Source organism: Wolffia australiana, chromosome 10 (assembly GCF_029677425.1).
Source record: "Wolffia australiana isolate 7733 chromosome 10, ASM2967742v1".
NCBI classification, from domain to species: domain Eukaryota; kingdom Viridiplantae; phylum Streptophyta; class Magnoliopsida; order Alismatales; family Araceae; genus Wolffia; species Wolffia australiana.
In genome coordinates this window covers 9,874,852-9,880,851 of record NC_135844.1, presented here as the reverse complement: position 1 = coordinate 9,880,851, position 6,000 = coordinate 9,874,852, and positions in this window count along the sequence as shown.

Below are 6,000 nucleotides of genomic sequence, written 5' to 3'. Positions count from 1 at the left end.
ATAGCCTTTACAGGATGGTAGCCATCTCCCAAGCCATTCTAGATCCCTTTCTATGGGATCATCTACATCCCATCTCCATCACCATTTCTGTCTAATTTTGCTCTTCAATTTTTCAATATCTATTTTTCTCTTCAATGATTTTACATAATGCCCTCACTAGAGTAAATGATAATTCTTTTCTCTCTACTTTTACACAATGTTTAAGTATGTTATTTACCCCTTAAAAAAAAAGGTCCTCAACTTCAAGCAAAACCGGATGAATAAAAAAATATTATGGGGATTGTTTTGTGATACACATTTTTTGTACATCAAATGATACAAGATATTGCTTATTGAATCTAGTGAGCGCATCACGCATGATTTATTTCTTTCTATATCCATCTCATTCATCGAAGTCTTGGGAGAAAGCAACCTGAAATGATATATCCATTGTGAAACCATACTTTCCAAATCCATCTCTTCCCCTTTGAGCATTCCATTTTTTATTGTTCTTATTCTCTAACCCATGCCATGGTTTCTGAAAAAAACATCAAGACACATATCTCCCTAATGCAACATTTATATTCAGTGCTAAATGGGAGGTGCAGAATGTCTATCTTTTATCTTAAAGTAGGGGGAAACTTAGTAGAGAATTTTAACATAAATTAGCCACTACCCACAGAGAGTGACCTTGATATGAGAGGCGAGAGGTCCACCACTTGAAGAGTGCAGTGAGGAGCCTTTAGATCATAGTGTCAAATCTCAAGAGAAGTACATCTTACTATCTCATTTCATTAACTCTACCCAAACCAAGAGGGATGGCGCCCATATTCTTGACAAGGTGAAATCCAAATTGTCAAGGAAAGTTCCTTTTGAGCATGTTATTGATATCTCTAACACTTCATACACATGAATAAGAATTGATGGATGAAGAAGTCATCTAAAGTACCAATGGTATGTTGGTAAGGGACTAGCCATGATTTAAGTGGGGGACTATGATGACTTGGAAATTATAATGTTAAATTGATGTATTACATGACATGTATGTGTTTTAATGGCCATATTGGCATGTTATCATTTGTAAATGGATATAAATGACTTACACATTGATTTTATTATTGTTTATATTTTTTTAGTCTTTTTTTCAATAATATTTAACCTCATTGTACTGAAGAAATATTTTTTACAAGGCTTAAAATAGTTGGGTAAAGATTTCTAACGGTTTTACTAATTTTCCAGAATTTTTCCATATCTTCTAATAATTTTATGTCCATTATTTAGCCAAGAAATAATTTTAATTTAAAGAATCTATTTATTTATCTGGCATTCTAAAAGAAGCATTTATATATATGATGTGGCATCCATGTCATTCGCCCAAAATTTGGGCGAATAAGTGGATGTATATATAAAAAAGAGAAAAGAGAATAGAAAGAGAGTATTATTAGCTCATTATGGCATTGTAATGCACGATGCCATAGTGAGCAAATCATCAGCTCGAAAGGAATAATGTGGTGTGATGGGTGAGAAAAGAAAGGTACATCTTTTGTTTTATTAGCTTTTTTGTGCAATAAATGCACGCAGAGAATCGATCTCCGCCTGCATTTATGAAACAAGAATATTCTATATTCAATACATGTGGAATCGGTTAGCCGCGTGCATTTATTGCAAGCGGCAACCAACACCATGTGCATGCATAAAAAAACTCATTGTATTTAATATATGAAGTTATCAATTTGCTGGCAATCGAAAACTGTGTGTAATAATGTTTAACAAAAGTGCACTTTTTGTTTTTTTGTTTTTTTTTTAAAAAGGGGCAATGTGGCACATTCTCCTCCATTCAAATGCAGCATCATTCTCCAATGATTGCGACCTTTGGAAGTGCGCAAAAGAGTGGCAGCGCATGACTCGAAGGCAGAGAATACAAGGAAAAAGGTATCGGCCAATCAGAAAAGGTGATTTTTTTATTGCATGGAGAAGAGATAAAACGATCCAAGGATTGAGATTAAACGGTAGAAAAATGGCGATATCTTGAGATCTAACCTTCAAATTGAGCTGAAATTTTGAGGGCATGATTGTCTTTTCCCCCTTTACAAATCATATGGTTTGATTTTTAAATAGAGGTCGGGAAGATAGAGAAATTCACTTTTTGAAGCTCTCCCCAAGGATTTGGCCAAGAAGGAGACAAGAGTTGCTTTGGAAGTTGACAGATCCTGATTCATTATTGAAAGTTGAAAGTTTCTAATTTGCTTTTTGAACTTATAGAAAGATTATAAAACGCCATGACATGGGAAAAATGTACATGCCCTTGAAGTTAGTTTCAAATGAAATTAGCATTGCATTTTGATTTTGATTCAAGATCTGATTTTTAATCTTTAGTTCTACATTGATTTAGATCCATTTTGCAATTCTAGATCTTTTAATTAGAATAAATTTCTACTCTAATCCATTTCTCCCCAAATTAGTCTACTGTTTCTGATGTAACACGACCTGACGGGATCGAGCGGCGCGCGTTAACACCACAAGGGATGGAGGGCAGAGCGGCGAAGCGGCAGCACGAGACGGACGCTTTGATAGTGGTTGCGGAGTGGGCCCAGCTTCGCTCTGCTATCGAGCTGCAAAGAAAGGCGTCGTCGGTGCGGAGCGGCTGCTGTATATCCTTCTGCAATCATGTACCTGCAACGGTAAACTGGCGGTGGCGTGTCATCCAACGACCGTCTCCTCTGAAGCTTCTCTAGGAGACCGGAGTAACGGGAAGTGGCTACGGACGGCGCAGCGGCATAAGGCGGCTGCCTCTACCTTCTATCATCGGACCACGAAGACTCTGACTACGAAGGCTATAACTAAGAGGGCTGTAACTAGCTACGGACGTATCGGCGGTGACGGGTCATCCGACAGCTACTCTTTTCGAAACTACTCTAAGGGGCTCGACAGTGCGTATGGCGCTGGTAGCTATGGTGGCGCAGGTAGGCGCGGGTGAGGAAATCTAAAACGTGCATGGTATGGATGGGAAGGTGATGCACGATGATCTAGGATGGCAGAGGTAGGCGATGGAAGTCGGGTCGGCTAAGGGCGGGCGAGGCAGAGGTGGGTAGTAGATGCAACTAAGGCGGCTAAGGGGGCGGTCGAAGGCAGGCTGAGGTGCGGCCGAGGGCGGGCCGAGGAGCGTTGGAGGGAATGCCGAGGGCAGGCCGAGGGCGGGCCGAGGTGCGGCCGAGGGCGGGCCAAGGAGCATTCGAGGGGCGGCCGAGGGCGGGCTGAGGTGCGGCCGAGGTGCGGCCGAGGTGCAGCCGAGGGGCGGCCGAGGGGCGGCTGAAGGGGCGGCCGAGGTGCGGCCAAGGGTTGGGCGAGCGCGGGCCAAGGTGCGGCCGAGGGTCGGCCGAGGTGCTGCTGAGGGTCGGCCGAGGGGCGGCCGAAGGGGTGGCCGAAGGGGTGGCCGAAGGGGCGGCCAACAGAAGGCGAAAACGAGGCCGCGGAGGCCGGAGGCGGCGGTGACGGCCATGGCTGACCGCAGACGGCCGTGGAGGCCATGGCGACCGTGACCGGCCGAGGCGGCCGGGGCGGCCAAAGGCGGCAAGGTAGCAGACGGCCGGGGGGGGTTGAGGGGCGACCGAGGGCGGTCGGTCGGTCGAGGGCGGCCGGGCAGCCAAGAGCGGACGGGCGGCATGGCGGCTATGGGCGACTAGGCGGCCGAGGGGCGACCGGGTTGCCCCAATAGGGCGGCTCAGACGGTCATTGACAGCCGTAGGCCGTTGGAGATGGCCGCGAGCGATCGACGGAGGGCCGGCGGTGACCGACGAAGGGCCGCAAACCTTCGATTGGGAGATCGCGGCTTGGCGGCCCGCGAGTGCCGGAATCGGCCGACGGGTGGCCGAGCAGGGTGAGGACGCTGAAGATGCCCGTTGAGAAGCCGCGAGGAGGTTCCTTAGTAGCCGAGGCGGCGGAAATGGCGGCGCAGGCGAAGTCGGCGGTGGAGCTCCGACCACGAGCACGGGAAGGAAAACCCTAACGATCTCTCTTGGATGGCATTCCTGTAATTTTGCACAACTTCCGAAAACACACTAAAACTCTCAAAAATTCTCAGAAAATGACTAGAAACTCAAAAGAGCAAAGGGACTACATTTTGAAAACACTTTCAATTTCGATTTCTCAATTCTTGGTCTCTTCTATTACAATGGGCATCCTTCCTTTTAATAGGGGAAAAGGGGAAGCCCAAGAGGTTTAAGGGAAGATGAAACAACAAAAAAACAGAAAACAAAGAAACATAAAAAAAACAAGGAAGATAACTCCTTAAGGATTGATGGTCCCCCATCATTTTCTCTCTATGTTAAATCGCCTATTTTCTCTCCCTAGATTTCAAAATTGATTGTTTAGAAATGCCATTCAATATATCTAAAACATAAATCCAAATATTCATCCAAGAATTCATCCATCTTCAAGTCCAATTTCAAATATCTCTTTCTTGATTATCAATTCCCAATTCTAATACAGAAAACTTGTCTTAAAAAATTACCTTGATTGGGAAATTGGTAAACCGGATTAATCTGATATTATTATCAAAATTAAGTTTCTACTTAGTTTTGATAAATTATAAACAGAATTAAAGTTCATTAAATGCAAAATTAATTCATTCTCGAAATAATTAACTTTAAATTAGATAAAAAATCTTGTAGATTGCCTCACTATGGTTCGACCCCTTGATGGGGGACCATCCGCAAGCTGAAGCACACAATCAACCCATTGTGACACGTGAGCAGCCACGCCGCGAAGCCCGAGCCAACACAAAGGATCTGGAGTTCAAGTACTCGCCTTGAGGAGGAAGTGATGCAGGACGGACGCGGTCGACGTCCTGCGGCGGGAGCGTTGGTCCGCCTGTCCCTCTCGGGGACGTTCATCTTGGACTGCACGTCCCGCTTGTCAGTGGGTGTCCTTGAAAGGTCCTACGCGGGGTGATGCCGGACGTCGTCTCAACGGCGTCCGACCGTCACCGAGGGTAGGAACTCGGTGTCGTATCACTAACTAATCGATTTACGTCCCTGACGTCAACCGATGGATATGCGGAGAACAGAAATGCATGTATGACGATAACGAGGATGATGGTCCGACTATGGTACGTGCAATGCGCCGACAAGCTATGAGAGCCAATCCGGAGCGGGGACGGGGTCGCCTAGCCAGGTTGAACCAGCCCTCCAAGTCGTCCGAGGCGGGTCGAGGGCGCGCACGCCGTCGAATGGGGAACTCCCACTGGAATGCTCACGCTGCCGGGTGTCCCGACTGCATCGGGCAGGTAAGACGCTCGTCTTTGTTTCGTCGTACTCTCAATCTGTCTCACTCTCCTATCTAACCCGAGTGCGGTGGAGGCAATACGAAAGAATACTGAAGGAAATAAATGACGTAAAGGGGGCGAGTGAAGCAGAGTACCTTCGTCGCGTTGGCGACAGGATCTTCGTACCAACTGGTTCCGGAGGAGGGAGTTGTCCGGGGTGCCGGAGGTTGACTGGTGCGGAGGGGCGCCGGCGTCGGTGTGAGCGGAACGGGAACCCCAGCGTCGCGCGGATCACGGACGGCGGGCACGTCGCGAGGACGGGGGCACACGGCCAGGCGCCTAAGGCACCGGTGAGCACGGCCAGCGGGCGCAGCAGACGGCGCACGATGCACCGGCGCGCGCGCTGTTGCCACGCCGCCGCGGTGTCGCACAACACCAGCGGCGCAGCTGGCGAAGCGCTGCTAGGGCAGGCGGCGCGACGGCGGGGCGGCACGCAGCGGCAGCGGGCAACGGCAGCGGGCGCGGGCGGCGGCGCGCGGCGCGGCGGCGGCGGTCGGCGATGGCGGCGGTGGCGCGGCGGCGGCGCTCCTTCCTCCTTCCTCTCCCTTTCCTTCTTCTTTCCTTTCCTTCCTCTTCCTTCTCTTCTCTCCTCTTCTTCTTCTTTCTCCTCTTCTTCTTCTTTCTTCTTTTTCTCAACGACCTGACCCTTCTTTCTCAAAGTGCAATTCTTCAAATATTAGGTCAAGGTAAGGGAAGCG